Source organism: Ctenocephalides felis, unplaced genomic scaffold (genome assembly GCF_003426905.1).
Source record: "Ctenocephalides felis isolate EL2017-DRISC unplaced genomic scaffold, ASM342690v1 CF-g0.4_SCAFFOLD_01604, whole genome shotgun sequence".
Taxonomy (NCBI): domain Eukaryota; kingdom Metazoa; phylum Arthropoda; class Insecta; order Siphonaptera; family Pulicidae; genus Ctenocephalides; species Ctenocephalides felis.
The window spans coordinates 34910153-34933248 of record NW_020537758.1 but is presented as its reverse complement, the minus strand read 5'-3'; the positions used below and the strand labels follow the sequence as shown (position 1 = coordinate 34933248).

Genomic DNA, 23096 nt, shown 5'->3' with positions numbered 1-23096 from the left:
GGCACAGACTAAACAGTAAATAGAAACATGATCAAGCAAACATACTACGTCTTTCGCCCTTTGGACCCTTTCCCAAATCGGTATACTTTCGATGTTATGGTATTGTTAGTCCTTCCTTCATGCTTCACCAATCCTAAATATTGCTTTAATTAATTTTTAAGGTAGGGAGAAGTCTTGTAACGCCGGACGGCCCCAAGCACCGGACACTGTATTTAACACGTATTATTTAAGCGAGTATAAATCTTTTCATTTCAAATTACAAGTGAAAGGATCCTGGGGAGCACACAGGTACCTAAATATCAATAATTTATTTATAAATAACCTTAGGTGTTTGCCACTAAGGGACTTTCCCCTAAAACTTTTTTTATGTAAGTTTTTATCAAAAGTTATCGAAGTTTCGAGCTCTTGTGACGGTGAGTTTGTTTGGGCAAAGCAAATTATAGTATGAAAATTTGAAAGACATTCATTTTGTACATAGCAAAATATTATATTATTATTGCCCATTATATGAATCATTTTAAAAAATAATTAAATAATTTAGAACCATTTTTATGGGTTTCATTCGCGACTTTAAAACTTAATTTATTAATAAACAATTTTGTGTTTATATATAGTATTTAATATCTATTAAATATTTCATTAATTTGTTTACTCACAATCTCCATGTTGATGGTATATCCTTTCCATTAACGCAATGTGCGGCTGTCAGGACATATCGATCGCTTATAAGGACACCTCCACAGTAAAATCCTTTTCCATTTGCTGAATTAAAAAATTAAGTAATGTAATTTTGTTAAAATTATTCTAGCTAAATACATTATGTGCATAGATAATTTTTTTTTATTTTATTAGAAAAGAAAATTTGAATGATTATTTTCACATCCAATTTCCATGCTCAAAGAAATCATCTATTTTTGCGTCAATAATAAAACAATTATCTTTATGGTACTATATAAACAATTTATTATTTTTAATGAATAAATTTCGAAAAATTTTGATCGTAATCGCATATTTAAAATTAAATCTTCTTTCGCAATATGTTAATTACACTTGGCTCACTTGGTTATTCATTCGGATATATAAATCATGTTGATATATAAAATTAGTATAATTAACTTAAGTAAAAACAAGTTAACATACAGCAATTTAATATCCGGATAATTGTGGGTTTATAGTCATTTTATTCATTTTAGTTTACTTATAGTACAGAAATACTTCAATATATATTTTTTAATCAGCTCATTGCTTCAAGCAAACCATTGATCGTTTTGCGGTGCTTCTCATACCATGGACCTGCCTATAGGCAGACAACTATTAGTTATAAATTTATAAATATCGGACTAGTTTGATCATACGCATAAAAATAATTTTAAATAATTTGCGTGAAAATGTTAAAAAACGCACCAGTATACTTTAATTTTCAATTTATACAAAACAATTCTTTAAAACATGATTCAACTCATATTATTTATTGATTCTTACAATATCAATTATTTGGAAATTTATTAGGAATAAATTTTTCTTAAGGTTTAATAATTTTTATTTATATTATTCGATATTTATATGTATTTTCTCATATATGTTAGCAATTTTCACTATGTGTTAATAAATATATATATATATATATATAATATATTTTTAATGGTTCAGACTAAAGATCATAATAACCATCATAAAATAAATGTTAACTTTGTTTTGTTTTTTAAATATTATTCTTAATTGCAAATTTTAAAAATTTTAGAATTTTTAAAACATTTTTGCAATTACATGCTGAAATTTCCGTTTACTTTAATAATGTCTGCATGGTACTTTCAATATATCTTAAAATTCATTTGATGAATAATATTATTTCTATTTCTTTTTTTGAAATGTACGAACGCTTATAAAAATTCTCTTTAGGAACTATATAGATAATAAATATCATTTTTTTTTTCTTATAATTGCATTGATTATTCTCGGAAATAGTATTTTTTGCTAAACTCGCATAGTTTTCAATATAATTTATGATTTGAAAATTTTTGATTTATTATAATTAGTAAATTTTGAAATATTACACGTTTATATATGCATATGTATAAATTATGTAAATTATAATTATTTTAAACTTGTGTTGTGTATTTTTTTCTTTTATAACATTTATATATTTTTGATAAGATATTATTTAACATAAATTTTATATAAATATTTGGTTATTTATCTACCAAAATATAATTACATAAATTAATATAACTCGAAATATAATTTACTAAATATTTCAGTATATTTAAACTCCTTTTTATTTCCTCAAACGAAACAGCCTATAAAAAAACACATACATTTTAAATTAAAATATTTAATATAAAAATTACTTTTGACTAATAAATTTAATTCCTAAATAAATTTACCCGTACATACAAACACATTTTATTTTTTTTCCAAAACCAAGAATATGCATAATCTATTGTACTCGTTATAATGTTTATAAGAACAAAAAATTTAATTAAATGTTTTTATATATTTAAAGATATTAAAATATGTTATGTTAACTTTGGGCATTAAATAATAAATCAACTTATATTGTGATTTCTGCAATTCAAGTAATTGTATTATTAAACCTTTCTATTTTTAATAAAAAACATATTTTTGTTTTATATCAGGAGTTTCTCTTCTGCTTTAGTCAATTTAAGCTGTTCCTCTTTTTTAAAAAAATGTGATATAAAATCAGGAGTTTTCTTCTTGAATTACTTGAATTATTTTAATAAATAGATTATTATTAAAAATATACGTTGTGACTGACATTTGTTTATTTGAAGAAAATATATATTCAATTGCTATTTTGCTTTTCTCAAATTTGATTTGCTACTTTTTTGAAGATGCTACACTGTATTTTTATTTATTTTATTACTAAAATACATAAAATGGTACTTTATTAATTTTGACTTATAAAACTTTTTCAAACTACATTTTGAATTTTGTTACAAATAATATCTTCAGAATCATAAAAATCTTCAGGACCATCATACATCATTGCTGTTAAATGAAATATGTACTTAGGTTGATATCATGAGAGAGCATCCTTCGATCTTATCCTTACAAATAATTAAAAAATATGATTAATTGTTCATATTTTATTGCATATTTCTATGTGTATATTATTTTGACTACTAAAATAATTAAGAGTCCTTACTACGTTGGTTTTACTGATGGCAACCCAAAAGGTTGTCCTATCACTTTGTGATGAATTAATTTTACTATTTCTGAATATGGCAAATATTTAATAGATGAAGCAATGCCGTATGAGGGCTATTTTCACTTGGAAAAATATTTCTATCTATTCCAAGTGAAAACCGATGTCACTACTGCTTGACATCAGGTTCCCAATCCGGGATCGAACTCGGTGACCTCTTATTTAGGTCCAGTTGCTCTAACCACTCACCAACGAGCAAGGTTTCAAATAAAAGTGTTGAAACAAACCTTTTATTTACATTTTTGTGAGTTCCAAATTCAAACACTGGAGGTCTGAAGGTTGAATGTTGGAAATAAAACTTCTTTAAAAATATACTTTATTTCTTTAAATTGTATGTAAGTGACAGTTTATTCAGTACTATGTAATCGTCTAGGCTTTAATATATTTTAAAAATGTTTTTATGGGACAATTTTCTAGAAATATTAGTGCGTTAGTGTGTGTAGTGTTCGTGAAGATTTTAGTTAAATTTTAATCATTTTTGATAAGTGTTTTTTTCTGATGTATAATTCGTATGTTTCATTTGCAAAGAAATTTTCAATTATGTTTCAAATAAGTTGTGATGGAAATGATAATTTGCAGAATAACATATGGTGAGGAATTAGTTACGTAAATGTTTTACGTAAACTTTCTGTCATACTTAGTGTAATTAATATTAATTAATCATAAACTCGCAAATTCTGTAATTTTATTATTTTTATTTCTGAAAACCCGAAATAAATTCTTCATGTTTTCATTTTTATATACAAAATAATTTTTATATATATACTATATTAGATTATGCATTGCTTTGTACATGTCTCAGGCTTTACACAAGACATAAAACTATGTGGATTAATTTTAAATTAAACGATTTGGAAATTATTTTCAACTAAAAATTCATTAACATTTTGCTCTTCTTCAGACTATTTTTACTTATAAATACAATTCCATGCCCAATTCACTTATATTTACTTTAAATAAAATATTTATTACTTTTGTATTTTAAAATAACATAAATTAAGGAATAGTTAATTGTTTATAAGTTCTTTTATACTTAATGTTAGGGTAATAAATATTCATCTATGCTTTGTAAATTATTCATACACCTACAAATTTTGTAATTCGATTTTTATATTCCTAAATTTCAATAAATCTTTCTTTTTTAGAATTAGATTTTTAAATTAATTTTACTTTTTGATTAATATATTATATCTAGCATTGCTTTATATAAAATATGTAAGCTAATTATAAGTCTGTTTTAAAACAAACGGTTTTGAAATTATTTCTAAATGGAAATGATTAAACATTTTGAGCTTCTTCAGACTATTTTTTTCTTATAAATGAAATTGCACGCATACCTCACGAATATTTACTTTAAATAAAATACTTATCACATTCATATAAATTTCTACGTATAATGTTTTTAGTATTCAATAGTTTTAGATAATATCTGTTATTTTAAAATGTATATTAATTCCTCGAGTGAAACACATAAGATTATTTCTGTAGTCAAGATTAGGCGTAAATTTATGCTAAATACTTTATACTCGATATAAATTATAATATTTTTTACTGATTGTGACCAAAGTTCACAAAATAATGTTTGGTTGCTATCGCAATATAATTTCTAGATCGCGCATCAGTTTTGTTAAAAAACAATATCACAATTATCTTTATCATCTGATAAGGATAACATTATAGTTAATACTTACGTTTGGTATACTCCAACAAAGCCATCCAAGGAAATTCATCCAAATCAGCAGCTTCTCCACCAAATATCCTATTTTCCAGTCCCAAACCGCAAACATTTCGATTTGGCAACAATCCACCTCCGGATGATCCCTGATTTTCTCCTCCTCTTCTCGGCGGCCCTTGATTATTTCCTTCAACATATGCGTTGGTACTAGGCCTACTGCCACTTCCCGAATTGGGCCCTACACTTCCGCGATTACCAGAACCCACAAATGTCTGGGGTTGTTCTTGGTGATGGTTGTGAGAGTGATGATTGTGAGAAGTATAATGGGGTTCTTCATTGTAACTGCTGGATGGACGATCTTGGCCATCAGAAGAACTACAGCAAACCTGTGTCCGATCAGGGGGCTGAGTTTGAGTCAATCCCGTAAAATTATTATGATGAATGATTTATAATGAGAAGTTACAAGTATATATATATATATATATATTTCATTGGTAAATGATAGATTAAAATAATATTTTTCAAATATCAAGGGCATTTCAAGCCTATATGGAATGTGGTAACCACCTTTGGTTTAAAAATAACTGTTCTAATGCAAAATTATTTTGAAAACCCAAAGAATAACAAATAATTGTTATATACTTCAAATATAAACTCTTTGGGGACGGCTGTCCACCTGAGTGGATAAACATTCTCTGTGAGGCACAGGCTATTTTATAAACAATGACTCAGTTTGCATCGAATAGTTGAATAAATTACGTAGAGTAGTGGTTAACAATGTTGTATTTTGAAAATAATTTTAGTAGTATTTTTAACCTTTTTCTTTGCTATATAGTTCTTTTCAATATTTAAAACGACCGAGCGCCTGGTAAATTTTGTGAATTAAGCAGTAGTGAAGATGAGTTTCAAATAGATATTCATACAAACAAATTTTACAAAATTACTATTCGCACCGAAGATAGTGATGACTGTGATGATGATATTATCCAAGCAACAAAAAGAAAAAGTTTGACAAATTAAATGAAGGGTGAAAAGACATTAGCGAATGTACCGATTCTCCTTCAATAATCGAGTTTGACATACATCAACAATCATCCCGACTACAAATACCAAGCAATATAAGACATCCAATAGATTATTTTACTTTATATTTTACAAATGAATTATTAGACAATATAATGGAAAAAACAAACCATAATCAGCACAAAAATGAACAAATATACTGACTAATCAGTGAAAGAAATAGGGATTGTATTGTCTGTTCTGACAGAAAGCATCAGGAGGTAGGCGCCGAACAACATTTTATTGTAAAACATTTAAAATCAACCAGCTATGCATTTTGGAAATTGTTTTGGGCGTCACCATTCTTTATAAAATGATCAAAGATAGATTAATATTATAATAGTATGTCTTTCAATGACAAATTTTTATCAAACACATTGCATAACATATTAAAAATTAAAATTCTTTATGTCTAAGTTTTATTTGTAATAACATAAAACATCAATATATTTCGATTTTTTCATAAATGATTGATTAATGACACTTTTATTTATATTCTGTAGTTTATTTATTTCGAATTGATTCATAATATCTTCGTTTTCACCTTATTTTGGCTGTTTTTTATATTTTTGGATGTCAATTAGCTTAAATTTTTTATCAACAACTTAATATTTCAAAAATAAATTATAATTGATATTGTATTCTATTATATTAAATCTTTTTTATTAAATAACTTGAAAATTTAAAAATATCTTATATCTTTTTCATTCGAACAAAAATATTAGAATTTTAGAATTTAGAAGTGTCCAAATGTTTTTTAGTTATGTAACTGTGAAGGCAAGTTTTTGAATATAATTTTTTTTTTTATGAATCTCAAAAATTCGTAATTTTCTCTGCTTCAATTATTACGCGATTGGGGAAAATGTTGTTTTTAAATTTTGTAATTCACAAATAATTTAATTTTTTGTATGTAAGTTTTTGGATTACACTATCCTCAGAATAACTTTATATTCATATTGAATAACTTTAGCATATATCTACTAAATGTGGTTCCGGTTACTATCATTCCATCAAAGTATTCGAATTTTGTCTGATATATATGTATATATTTTTGAATTTATAATTTAATTTTTTGTGTATAAACTAAGATTTATAATATCTTAGCGACTTTGTCTTTTTCACTTTGTTCGAATTGATCTTTTTTATGAAATAACGTTAACATTATAATTTTTTTTTCAAATTAGCCAAATATTAGAATTTTTTATCTGTCGTGTTTTTTCTTATTTATTACTAACGTAGCTTGCATAAATTCTGATTATTCTGTTGCACCTTGTCAAATTTGATATTTATCTCGAAGTTGGCATGCCATGTCACAGTGTTTTGTTTTAGGGTAATAATTAATAAATTATGGTAATTTTTTAGGGTTTTAATTAATAAATTATGGTAATTTTTTAATCTATTCAATTCCGGTTATATGTTAAACATACGTGAAACAAAAGTTCTATTTTGAATATTAACTGAAAATTGGAATATTGCTTATCTTCTAATCGATATCAAAAAATGATTTTTAAAAGGTACAAAAATTTTACTTTATCAATTGCTCTTATTACTTTTATCAAATAGATATAATTTTTCGAATAAATTTTAAAAAAATATACTATTTTTTGTACAATCTTTATCGGATGATGAGCATTATTTATTCATAGTTTTTCCCTGAATTTTGATAAATTTAAAAATATTTTAAGATAACATTTAGTATTTTTTGTGAAACCTGTTTTTACATGAAAGTTTTAATTACTTTCGCATATAATACTGTAATCGCTGATATATTGAATATGAAAATGTTATATCTATGCAAACCCTACTATACACAATACAACAAAAGTTGTACCTATTGTAAATACTACATTTTGTTGAGTACCACAGAAATTCAAACTGTACTGTAAATTTTGTTTATATAGTACATAATATGAAAAATTTTGAACAATTAATTCTTTCTATTTTTTATTCGTTAAAACAACAAATTTAAATTCTAGCATTGCAATTTATTTTATATTAATTTACCTTCAACAAAGTGTCTGTGGTGGAACAGATATTATCTAATTTTTTGGTGTTATTTATTTCTTCTTGGCTAATTAAAATGAATAAAAATATTTTGCCCTTTCAATTAAATTTTGTTTTTATCATAGCTCAAATATAATTATATTGATTACTAATTACTTGTGAGTTAGTAAATTTTGATTTACTTAGATTCGTAGTGCAGTAACATTTAGTTTTTGGGATTGCTGATTTTTTGATTAATAATTAATAAATTTCTTAAATTTTTTTTTAACTTTTTACGCTTCTTTCAAACAATAATAAATTTTAATAAATAAATAAAAATAAATAAATCTCAACGTGTGTTTTTATCATCTTGATTGGTCGTAACCGATAGGATGAAAACTTTTAGACATACAACATGGATTTTCGTAACTAGTCGTTTAAATATTTTTAAAGTTATACCACAAAAAATAATAATTTTAATAACTAAATATGATAAATAAATAAATCAACATGTATTTTTATCATCTTGATTGGCCATAACCGATGGGATGAAAACTTTTAGACATACAACATGGATTTTCGTAACTAGTCGTTTGAATATTTTTGAAGTTACCTCAAAAAAAAATTAATTTTCATTTATATATCATCGAATGATATTAAAGTATTTATTACTAAATCTGTCTTCTCACAATACACTGCAGGTTTACAAACTCTGTTCACCAGAAGTAACTGGTGAAAAAATTGATTAAAAATGGATGGTCATGATTTTTCAAGAGATTTTATAGAATTTTTTTTAATACGTGATATTATTAATCTTGAAGACGATTTTGGAAATGGTAAATGTTAGCATTGATGCAGGTTTTTTAAGGAAATTTGTAAAACTTATCTTTATTATCTCCTTTTAATGATTACTAACCATCTCATTGTCAATTTTATTGTTATGTATAATTGTCCACTATTGAAACAATTTTATGAGATCTTTTAAAAAATTAACACGAGTTGAATAAAATAAATTTATCTATGTTGCTATCACATTGAAAACAAATTTTTTTCCGCTGTTATTTTGATCTATATTTGAATTTTCGATATTGGTTCATGTTTAACATACTACAAAATATGTTTAATTGGTGTCAATTTTAACTATGCCGCAAATTTCTAGATTCACCAGATAGATCTAAAAATTATGAAATATTTGTAAATGTTTTTGATATAATTGTATTATACAACTTGGTATGTCGGTTTAGATGGCGTTTGTAATTAGATTTTTTTTAAAGATATTGTCATACTGTTTCCAAAGTTTCGTTATTTGTTCAGAGTTAACTAAAATTGAAGCCATGTTTTTATATAATTTTATTTTGAATAGCATTATCATTTCTTGAAAATTCGAGATTGTAATTCATCATTTTTACGACGTAGTGCAGAAAGATAATATAATTAATAGATGGTATTATATAATAAGTGCATTATTATCGATAATTTTTCAAAATTATTGCCTTATATCCAAACCTGTATCTTGAATATTTGCTTGCAAGATTTCTCATTTTGATTTTGTGTAATGCAGGAATTGTTTAGATTTTTAATGAATAAGTAGGTTTTAGAAGATTTATAATCATTGTTTGTTTGTTTGTTTGTTTGAAAAGATTTATTTGTTCCGTATTATATTACATAAAAGAAAAAGTGAGTATATAAGATTTTGTTTACCTATCATCTGATACTAATACAATTCATTGATATATATCATTTGAAACATTATTGATTGTATAAATTAAATAAATTAAAAAGATAATGGGGAAAAAAATCACAAAAAAACATATTTACACTATTGATTAAAGAAGATTTATATGTTCAAAAATATTTCTTATATTTTGAATTACACTATTGTATTTTGTCTTATTATTTGCATTTTAAATAATAGATCACATAATTGATCTTGGCATATATTGATGATCATTAAAATCGGGGTTATGCTAAATATTATGTTACTTTTCAAAGTTTTTACTATTTGCAATCAATCACTACTTGCTCAGTATTAATATAGCTTTTTTGAATATTATATAAATGTCTTATTTATTCAGCTTTTTTCGAGCCGTTTTTGTACATTGTTTAATTATTTTAAGGAAAACCTTTTAATACAGTATTCAAGAAATAAAGTTGCCTGATTTATTTCTGAGGTCTACGTTTTTGTCTTTTTCTTTCATTTTTGAAGTTATTTAACATATTTGAATAAAAAATAACTATATAAAATTTTATTGACTTATCGACTATTTCATAAAATAGCCGTAAAATATTTTTTGTCTTAAAATAAATATGTAATTTATTATTATATTTATTTCATAAAAATACACAACTTAGCACCAAAATATTTAATGATGATCATAAATTTGATATTGTTTCTTTTATTGATTGGCCTAACTTGTTATATATTATAATTCTTTACTAAAATAGAATAGAATAGTTTTCTGGAGAATTTTTATAAATAAATTCTGTGCTCTATAAATTCCAATACTTGCTCATATCAAAGAATTTAATCGATTCATATTTCTGTATAGTAATTTATTTTTTTTTGTTCTGCTATATACAGAATATAGAAGCAATTAAATTAATAACATTTAATGGTATTTTATATTCGATACATTTGAATTTGGCAATTTATTTTACACATCCAAATTTGTTTTGCTTAATCTGAATTAAACCATTTTTTTCATATCCTACGATTGAGTTTATCATTTTTGTGTTTTCATGAAATCGTAAATAAATCTATGAAAATACAAAATTTATTTAAAAAAAACACCTAAAACCTTTACCAGTTTTATGACACTGTATACATCGATTTTATTGATTTTCAGGCCGATTTTGCAACCATAAATTTTTTAAACTATAGACCATAAGTTTTTGATAAATTCAAACAGAATATTTCAACTCAATCCAACTTTTTCAAAACATTGTTGTTTCTGAATCATATTTGGAAACTTACTTAATAAAAAAAATTGTTAAGTGTTTTTTATATAACAATTGTTCTTAATTTTGAAACAATGGTACCATATTAATTAGTTTTAAACGGATTTATTTAAACAATTATTTATGTAAGATGTGAATAATTTTTAGCCACGTACAGAATAATCAAAAGTTTGCTCAATTAGCTTTTATATTTTTAGTGTATTTATCAGATACAGTATAAAATAACACAATATATATTATAATATAAATTAATTTGTGGTTTTGCTATAATAAATAAAATTAAAATTTTATATCGTTTTTTTATTCTATAAATACTCCATAAGCAATTTTTATTATTTTATAAAATTGTAAATACTATTTTAAATATTTGTTGATTTTGTCATTGAAGTTTTATTAAAAACTGAAATAAAAAGAATGCATCTTTTCATTTGATAAAACTATGTAAAATTGAATTAATTCTGCAAATAACAATATTACATCACAAGCGTTGTCATATTCACAAAATTTGCATTTCTACGGTTAAAATTTAATAAAATAAATAATTTATAAGTGTACAATTTTTTATACAAAAATGTAATCAGATTATGAGCTATATATAAAAATATATTACAACAAATAATTTTTTTATGATAATATTAATATATAGTAATATTACATATCACTGATTGGAGTTTACGATTTATTGTTGCGGCAAAATTTTATTTATTATAAGTAATAAATTTATTAAAATAACAATATTTTGATGGCATGTAAATATTTAACGATCTAAACTCCCCACGCTTTTCTTTTGTAATTTTGCAAACTTTTATTAATAACTTTTTAAGTAATCTTAGTAATGGTGTTTTTATTAATTGCAAAGCTGTTGAAAAAGTTAGTTACCAAATATAGTAATAATTTTAAGATTTCCTTCACGTTTGTTAACAATTTCTTTTATATAAAATGTAATACATATTTCTTCTATACAAAAAATAGATTCTATATAAATATAATTTTTTTTATCAAATATATAAATATAATAGTTTACTAATGATTTTAATTCCCTTTTCATATATATATATATATATATATATATATATATATATATACATATATATATGTATGAAACAGAGAATATATTTTAAATAAATAAATAAATGTTCCGTAACATACAGGCGCAAATTTGCAAATTTGTGCCAATTAATCAAATATTGCAAATGTGTTTAATCAGATAAAAATGCATTTTCTGTAAATAAGCCAAAGTGAACAAAAAATTATTCATGTAATCTTACATAATATTTAGTATTATACATTTTAAGGATTTATTTCAAATATTTTTATTTTATAATATTACATGTTTTTTACACTGATTAGTTATAGCAATTAACCAGGAAAAATAGCCACTTGCATTATAATTTTTAAATAAACTTGCATTTTGCATTTTGTACTATCTGTTTTTGTTTTTTCTAAGTTTTTTCTTTTTGTCCCTATATGGTATGTTTTATGTTAGAATAATACGAATATGTATGTGAAATTTTTGAACGTCTTGAGCTTTTAAGTTTGAAATATCATAATTTTAATTTTCATAATGTATATAAAATTTTATATTTTATGAAGTTTAAATATCATCTTTGGCGAGAAGAAAGGTATCATTTATCTAAGTATGAAAAAAAATTAGGCTGCATTAATTAGGCAGTCATTTTTTTAAAATAGTTGTACATTTTATTTTGGTGATGAGCAAATATGTTTTAATTAAATTTAAAATCATTATGGGTATTTTCTGAAGGAACCAATCCAATTTCAACAAGAATAAATGTGAGAAAAACTACAATTTATTGTAGAAAATAGAACGTTTGTGTAAGATAAAGAAAATTATTTTCTTGAAAAAATGCATTTCATAAATCCTGTTTTTATTTATTTGTTATATTGGCATCTGACGTAAGTCATTTTGCCAACACCAAATTTACAAAGAAACCTACTTACGCCAATTTTATAAATTAAATTATTCTTATTAAAGAATTTGTTTATAAAATAATATATTCATTCATAATTATTTCTGACTAATTGCTAGTGTGAGATTACTTTTTTTCTTTTAGAAGTTTCTCATAGAAATTACCTACTAAGTAAGAAATACTTACTTAGTCTAAATACTTTCTATAGGAAGTAAAAATATTTTTTTTATCGAGAATTTATACGGTATCTTTTCTATTATTTATAAAGTTTCATAAGACGTATTGCGAGAAAAATATAAAAGAGCTAAAAATCTGTTTAAATGCGAATTGTAGATATTGGAAAACATACATGAAAACAGAAAGTTTGGAAAATTGAATGTGGTGTCATAGTTCAAGGAGGCATGTTTTATTCATTTAGGGGGAAGTCTTGTAACGCCGGACGGCACCCAGGACCGGACACTCTATTTAACACGCATTATTTAAGCGAGTATAAATCTTTTCATTTCAAAATACAAGTGAAAGGGGCGCGGGAGGCACACAGGTGCAGGATCACGCACCAAGACTCAACTGTGACGCACACGGCCACGGCGGGAGAGCAACCTTTTGTTGTGTTAGGCGCAATATCACGGCGTCACCTAAATATCAATGGAGGTAATTCTAGCATATTTATGCATTTTCATTTGAGTGGTATGCAAAGATAAAAGTTATACTTGATTGTTATCCACAAAATGGTAGAATATCATTAGATCTTATAACCAATTTTAGTAGGTGCCATCAAATGAAATAAAAATGTTTGTCCTTTAGCACCGGACACTAAGTCATCCCTTAGTGGCGGACAGTAATTTCTTGTGAGAACTTACGCATTTTATACCAATTATTTAATTTTATTCTGTATGGGTGCTAACGGTCACTACATGACCATATTTTTTGTATTTCCTAGTCAAAGAATGAAAAGCTTATGAATGCACGCACCAGCTGAGAGCATCGGTGTGGCCCAGCCAAAAGGGTGGATGAATAGTGACTTTTTTTACAATATTTAAGAATATTTGTCAAAGACACATGTGCAGACATTTCAGAGCGTGGAGATGACTACATATGTGATCAATACAGGTTGTTTCGAAATGTCCGGCACTGGGTTCCACTGTTCAAAATCATATTTCTAACTTTGTTATCTAACATAAATCATAATTTAATAAATATTTCGTATTTTTTTATTTATTTATAAATAACCTTAGTTGTCCGCCACTTAGATACTTTCCCCTACTTTTACTCACAACAATGAGAGTGATTCACCAATTTTGATAATTTCACCAATAATGTGGTAATGTTAATGGTCTTCAATAATGTGTATGGAAGAAAACTACTTTTTGGGCTATCTTGAGACTATCGTTGTTAGATTTTACTCACTAATGTTTCTTTTCTTTTATTTATAAACTCAAATTTTATTTAACTTAGTTAAAAATAAATTTTTGCTAAATATTACCTTTGGTTGTGTACCGGCAAATCCGCATTGGCTATTCCTAAGAAAATTGGCCGCCGGTTTGCTGATTGGCCTATGAACCACAATACTCAACAAAGCTGGACAATATCTCAATTCTATACAGCTGCCTATTTCTCCATCAGGTGTAGTACATCTGTTGCCTTTTTGCCTGGTTGACCGTTCTGGAACCCATGATTCTAATATAAAATATTTTTAATAAAAATTTAGATCAGAAAAAAATTTGAAAGTGCCAGTTCATACTCTTTCGTCTAATAATGATTTTTTTTAAAAACTATATAACACTTGTATGGCGATTCAATTGAAGAATTTTTCTTATTAAACACTGGTTTGAGAAGGAAGGAAAACTTTTCGTACATTTCATGTTTTTTGAGGTTGTTATATTTTTAATACTGATCACACATCGAATTAATTCGACAAGATTTGGTATTCGAAATCAAAATTTAACATTATTATTAATAACATTTTTTCGGAGTAATAAAATTTTTCATAATAAAATAGAATTTTAAAAAAGGGTGAACAAAGACCAAAAAAAGTTTGGCAAATTGAAAGTGGCCTACGATGACAAATTTTATTAATCGAATAGTCGAAGGTCTACGTACTATTTATTATATTTTGAATTCAGTTTAGAAGAAAAAATAGACGTGATATATTATATTTTAAATTTGTCTAAAAGTTAGTGAAGCAAGTTGGAGGTGATTTTTATGATTAGGCAACTACATAATGAAGACAACCATCGTCTTAATAAAGAACAGACCCAACGATGGATTTACATATATTGTGACACTGTGTAAATATAGAATATAATTTTTTTTGTTAAATAAATGAGAATCTTTATTATTGCTACTGTTGAATGTAGTTAACTCATTTTTAGAATAATTTTGGTAAAACTTCAACCTCAATGTAAATATCGATTGATGTTTCAATATCAAATTCGTCCACACTAATTGTAACTCAGGAACCAGATGTTATATTAATTTCTGCTTCGAATTATACATTTATCATGAACAACTTCCAAATATGATTTTTGCCTGTTAATAGAGCATACAATATTAATACTATTACTTACTTTATTTTACTGCTATACTATTATAAATATATCCATCAAATATTTTTTGAAATTTACTTTTTCTGCGTTATTGATTGACTCATAAAAGAAATTATTCCGACGTTAATTATTCGGAAATTTATATATATTTTGAACTATATGAAGACTTTTTACACAAAATTTTAATCTTACTTTTCATATTCCTTTATGATAAATAAAATTTTATAAATTATGTTTGGAATTGAAGTATTCATCAAAATTTGAATTATTATTGAATATTTGTAAATATACTTCTTTGGTATTCGTTGTCAAAATTAATTTTGAGCAAATTAAGATTGAAAGGCTATCGCCTGATATTTTGCATTTTGGAAAACGTTAGCTATTTTTAAATTTATTTATACAGCTATTTATTTGTATACCTCTAAATTTTTTAACTGCTTTGACTAGAAATATTATCTTACATTCGGAGTAGTAAATCAGATTTTTCTTAACTAAATTTGACTTCTTTTTGTAAGAGCGAATCATGTGGCAATAATTTATAGACTATTCATATTATTGTTCAGAGTTGCTAATAATAAAGCATCAATATCCTAAGCTTTTTTAGGCATATTCGTCCGTCATTATTGTCCACCTGATTTTTCCAAAAATTTTAATGGCTGTATCTTTTGCTATAATATATTATATTAATTTTTTTGATCATTTTATAATTTAAATATTTGTTTGCCTCTATTTTTTTATAACTCAAAATTTTATCTTACATTTGGCGTTGGAAATCAGATTTTTCTTGACTAACTTTGACTTCTTTTCGTAAGAGTGAATCATATGACAATAGTTTCAAGATTTTTCAGATAATTGTTTGGAGTTGCTAAAAGAAAAACACCAGTATTCTAAGCTTTTTTGGGGATATTAAACCACCGATTTTTTCAATTTTTTAACTGTTCATTTTGTGATTATTGCTATGACACTAAAATATTTAATTATTTTTAGCATGCAGTTTTTTCTAAAATATTTGGTCCTAAATGACCAGTTGTCTTTTGACGGCAGATGAAATCATTTCCCCCCCCCCTAACCTAACAATAAAAATTACACAATTTTTAACTTCTATATTATTCTAAATCAATCAATTTTTTAATAAACCCAAATTTTATAGGCCAGCTAAATGTAAATCATTGGTATATAATATTGTTTTTTGGTTTTTGATTAATCTGTTATATATAATATTTTTAGATCACCGAGCAGGTAAATTCCTTCATTTCTGTTAAATAAACTTAAATGAATTTTGAGATATCCGTAATGTTTCGACTTGTATTAAATCGGTTAATGTAAACAAATTTTCTAGTTGCATATTCATAATGTTCTGAATTAATTGTGATTCGTTTTCCTATTATAATCTTATGATGAAGTCATAATATTTCATTTAAATGTTTATTTTTTCTGATTACTTAATATATATAGTATACACATATTATATATAAAGATAATATATTTATGTGTTGCAATATTTTAAAGTTCTATGAATCCAACTAACATTTATAAAATTTATAAATAAATACAAAATTAATTTCAATAATTTTTCATAAAGTATTTGTTCTGTTATTTGGTTACAATAATTTGTTTTTTAAAATATTTTCGTTTGAAAGTGTTCTTGACGTGTATTTCCAAGAGACCCATTTTTTTTGTCTACAAATGCTTCTACAAAAAAAGGAAAGATAATATTTTCTATATATATATATATACATATATATATATATATATATATATATATATATATATACTTTATACACCATACTCTATATGGCATATATCACCTTTCCTTGCAATGTATTGCGAAAACTTGTCGTATTGTAATTTAATATAAATTGTTACATTTTTTGAATAGAATTTTTTTGTAAACATGACAAATTATGTAAGTAATTTTCAGAGATTGTTTTGTATTTTTTTTTATTTTTTAAATGAATTTTATTCCAACAAATATTAAATTTTGATATATCAAGCAATATATTTAAAATTGTGCTAATAGCCTCCTGAGTCTGTAACAAACTGAATTTCCACCCCAATGTTTTTGTCTACAAATGCTTTTACAAAAAGGAAAGATAGTAATATTTTTTATATAAAGATACACACACACACATATACCACATATACCATACACACACACACATATATACCATACATATATATATATATATATATATATATATTAATTATATATATATATAGTAATTAACCTTTATATCGTTTTTAATTGTCTGTAAAACCAGCTTTACAAGTATTGTATACCATTTTAAGCATTTCAATTATTTAAAAGAAAATAGTTTAATTTATAGTTATATTTTTATTAACAAATTATGTTTATTGAATATTTTTATTGAAATTTTTGGTCAATTATGTAAATTTTTGTTATACACCGTACTCTATATGGCATATATCACCTTTTTGTGCTAGTTATAAGTTTTTGGAAAATCATGTCTCTGATTTAGCAAAGTAAATGTATTTAGCATCTTGTAAATTGGCATTTGATCTATATATTTAATATTTTTATGCAACTGCAAACATGATTTTTAGTCGCGTTTTTTTAGGTCAATCTGCATCATATAAAGTAGTAGGTATTATATTGTCAATAACAAAATTTTCTGGGAAATAATAAACTAATAAATATAAACATGTTTAAATATTTAAACTGCATAATATTTTATTTTGTAGTATTGTTAATAATATACTTAAATTAAATTAATTAAACTATCAATTATAGACCCCCTCTGTTTTTTATATAGTAGATATAGCAAATGTTGTACTGAAACTCTACTTTAATTCGGTATTGAAATGGTTGACATAATCTGAATATAATCAAGACAATTTTAGTATCATTCGAAAATTTTAATTTTATTTTTAATAAATTATTTCGATTTATATTATAAATTATATTAAATATTTTTCTAGCTTAGAAATAATGTTGGTGAAATATGCATTTTGTAAACTATTTCTGGTTCATGGCAGTTATGAAATCATAGGCATCATATATAGATTTTATAATTTTTTTTTCGAATATAACTATTCACGGTTTTTGAGGCAACTTTGAATAAACGAAATAATAATATTATTTGAATCTAATTTTAATATTCAGACCTTGATTTTGTTACTTGATAGTTTTTATAATTATTAAACAAAGTAAAGAACGGACTTTTTTATCTCTTCCCATTATTTTGAGCTCTAACAAATTGATTCTATCAGTAATAATTTTAGAATAGATTTTTAATTCAACTATAATAATTTAAATTCAATTTGAAATAATTATTTCTTTGTTTTGTAGACTAAAATATATATTATTTACTGGTAATTTTTTAACAGTTTTCCCAGACTTTGTCGAAAATTTACTTGAGTGCAGTATAACTTCAACCTTTTTTATTGTTTTCTAAAGTATTTAATTGATTTCATATTTTAGAAATTGTTAGTTTTTTATTATTTTTTGTTGGAAAAGCATTCTTCTTTTTGTAAATTTTTCTATGATTCACTGCCAATTTCATGATTTTATTGTAATCGAAACATACCTAAATAACACATTTGTTCTTATTAAATTATTAGATAATTCAATATTTTATTCATTCAAATGTTATGCTATTATTTTGCGAATAAGTAGAAGCAATGGTAATATTTCTAATATATATATATATATATATATATATATATATATATATATATATATATGAAAATATAATACCAAACATTTTTGAAATAATGAATAAGTTTGCAAGATTACCATTACCGTTTTGAATAAAATTTATACCATTAAAATATTTTAGTTACATTACATTATTACATTATTATTTTAGTTACATTTTATATTATAAACCATTCAAATATTTTAGTTACTATTTATATTTTACATAATTAATAAAATTATTAACATTAACCAAAAATAAAAACTCGAGCATTAATTTTTGAATGGAAATCAGAAATCTAGTTTAGGAATAATAATGACATTTGAAATTATGAATCTTTTTCTGCTTCAATCTGTTTTATTTCTCGTTTATGAATATTTTTAAACAAAACAAAACTGTATTTATTTAAATATATTGTCAATTCTTTGTAGTGAGTCTAATAAAAACCTACAACTATTTTTCTAAAAAATAATGGTGCAAAGTAGTTATTCCATTAAATTTTGTGCAGTAAACAGTAAATAATTATTTATGTGGCTCCTTAATTAATTTTTCAATATGTTATGTATTGATTTAAAACAGCAACAAATAAACAAATAGGAACAAATATATGTTAACTAATAATGTAAGTTATGACAAATAGTTCTACTTCATTTTCCTTGGTTCTCTATGATAAAGGGCTTTTTTGTGATATAATGCTTTTATTTTTTAGCACTTTTAAAATCTCCATAGTACCGCAAATAATTTCTCTAATGTACGTATTCATAAATATTTTTACCAAAACAGTTTTCCTACATATTTTTTTAATATGATATAAACACCTTTTCTGAATGTTTAAATCTATATAATATTATATATTATAAGCTGAATAAGATTTCAGCAAAGAAAAATATTATATGAGCTATATTTTCAAAATATTTATTTGGTATTAAAATACATCAGATTTTTTTTGTTTTAGAACTTTATAGCAAACAATAAATAATCGTAAAAGATTGTAGTTAATAAGAGTATGTATATCAATTTGCATTTTCTTATGTTTTGATTATTTAGCATTTTAGAATATTAATTGTCATATTTTTTTTTTGTAATGTAATTTTTTGTAATGTAGCTTTACGAATAAAATAATTTTATACATCCAAATTTTTTAATATACCATATTAAACATTTTCAAATAGTTTTTATCTTTATCTGTTCTAATTATAACGTTATATATTCGAAGCTGAATAAAACTTCTTACTAGGTAAACAGTATTATAATCATTTATTACATAAATTTTTCATTCAATTTATATTTAAGAAATAATATTTGATAATATAGTTCCTTTAATTTGCATTTGAAATGAATATTGCATCAAGCTGCATTATTAAATAATGCATGTATAGCATTTTTCTTCAAAAAAATAAGTGTTTGAATAAATATTTTGTTTAAATCAATATTTTTGAAAAACTAATAAAAATTTAAAACATGGCAAAAATTAGTAAACGTTTTCTGATCTTTTTCATATGGAAGTTATGCAAATGATAGTAAAGCTGTTGCTACTTTTTATCTAATATTTTTATTTTTTTTAATTATATTAAAAACGGATTTTTTTCAATTTAGTATTCATTTAAATTAAAAGGATCTTATAAATTTATATAATTGGTTAACCGTTCATATATATCATAATTTAAGAATAATTGACTTATAAATTGAGCAAGCAGAGTTCACGGTTACAGTTTTTTTTAATTCTTTTTTTTAAAAAATTATTTATACGAAATATTATAAAAAATAATTTAAACTAGATTTAGATGTCTTGTTTTATATTATTTGTATTTTAAAATAACGACATTTTTATTTTTATCATATTAATCTTTCAAAATATTTCTTATTTTGCAAACAAATTATTTTCACATATTTTTTATATTTATTCTGAATTGCATTAAAAGTTTCCTAGTGTATTTATAAGTTCGATTGAAAATTTATTTTTGCGAATCATTTCTTGGACAATAAGTATGCTTATATATATATATATATATATATATATATATATATATTATTTATTTATATATATATTATAATACATTATTTATTTAGAAAATATTACTGTTCAGGGTTTTTGATCGTAATTTCATCTAAATGAAATATCAATGTTACTTGATAATACTTCTTTTGATATTTGTTTTTGATATTGATAACCTGAAATAATTTAATTGTATTTATAATATTTTGAGTAAATTTTTTATATTTATTAGTCACAAAAACTTAAAATTTTTAATATTAATTATGATTTTATATTATATCGAGCACTTGAAAGGCTTCAAAACCTATTTTCTGATTTTAGGATTCATCTTTTAATTGAGAAAGAATAACCGGTTTTCCTTTAAATTCCGAAAAATTTTACTTTATGGAGAATATTATTTTTACAAAATAAAACACAAACAGGTGATAAAAAAATATTTCTATGTTTACCTATTATTCCCAAATATGTTAGTTTCTTAGAAGTGTTATTAATAAAAGAAAAATATTAATTGCATATTAGTTTTTGTTCTGAGTAGTAAAACTTTTAAATTAGAGCTGTAATAATGCCATAATATTAATAAAAAAATATATATAAATATAATTGACAAATTATTTAGGAATATATAGATATTTCATAACTCTAATTTAAAGAGTAAATATAATTTTTGAATTTTCAAAATTGTGGTGGATTATCAATTGAAGTATTTGTTGTTAATAATGTACTAGTAAAGCAATACAATGTCTCTAATTTTTTATACAAAAACACCAGTATTTATGTTTAATATATATAGTATATTTAACAAATTAAATTAAATTTTTTTTTTAAAACTATTTTAATTTTTTTACTTATCTTTATTTTACTTATAAAGTCTTATTAATAAAAGATAAATATCAATTGCATATTAGTTTTTATTCTGAGTAGTAAAACTTTTAAAAAGGCTGGAATAATGCTATAATTATTAAAAAAATATATATATAAATTTGGCAAGTTATTAGGAGTGTATAAATATTCCATAACTCTAATTTGAAGAATTAATATAATTTATTTTATTTTCAAAATTGTGCTGGATTATCAATTGAAGTATTTGTTGTTAATGAATTTGTTGACTAGTATAGCGCTACAATATATCTCTATATTTTTATATAAAATAAATAAAAAAAGCCACCAGTATTTTTGTTTAATATTTATATATATGTGCTATATTTAACAAATCAAATTTAAATTTTTACTTTTTTTAAGTAATTTTGTTTTTTTTATTTTAATTTTTCAAACTTCTTGTGTCGCAGCCCAAAATAAGATGATTTTTAAAATTATTTATTGTTTTTATAAAATTTCGAGTTTTTCTTGACCTTTCTATTGTTTTAACAGTAGTAAAGTTATTTTCAAAATATTCTTTATACTTTATCTAATTTATTTCTTATTAAATAATTCTGATTATAATAGTAGTTATATATATATATATATATATATATATATATATTTTATGTTTATAATATAAAATTTTTACTTTAAATTTTTTATTGAACTTTGCTTTTCAACCTATTGTTTCCCAAATTCTCCGCTTTTTCCGAATCAAAGAAGTGATTTTTATGAGAATTTTTTCAGTCTCTGATTTAGTATTCTTTAATTTAAATATAAATTACATTTAACTATACATATACATTTAAATATAAATTTTTACCAAATATAATTTGAATATATTTTTTGTGCAATTAAAATTTTCATAACAATATAGAATTATTTTTCGTAGTCTGTTTAAACTTTTATTATAAACGTATTGTGAAATTATAGAGTGTTGTATTAAACTTAAAACCTTATATTTTATACTAAGCTATTTGACACTACTGCTAGAATTTCTAAATAAAAAATTGGAAATACTTTCTTGCTTTTATTTTAGTGTTAATAACTATGATTGAACATGTAATTTTCAATTTAAAATTGCATTTTATGGTACAAAGCTCAATCTTCAGGATCTAAGTGAACATTTTTAACAAGCAAAATGCATTTTCTTGATTTCTTGTATCTTTTATTTAATTTTAATTGAATTTAATGGTAATTATTAA

General features: G+C 23.5%; 1 pseudogene; it reads right to left on the bottom strand.

Annotated features, from left to right (window-relative positions):
* LOC113373660 overlaps positions 1-23096 on the bottom strand; it is a 47713-nt pseudogene that overhangs the window by 24082 nt on the left and 535 nt on the right.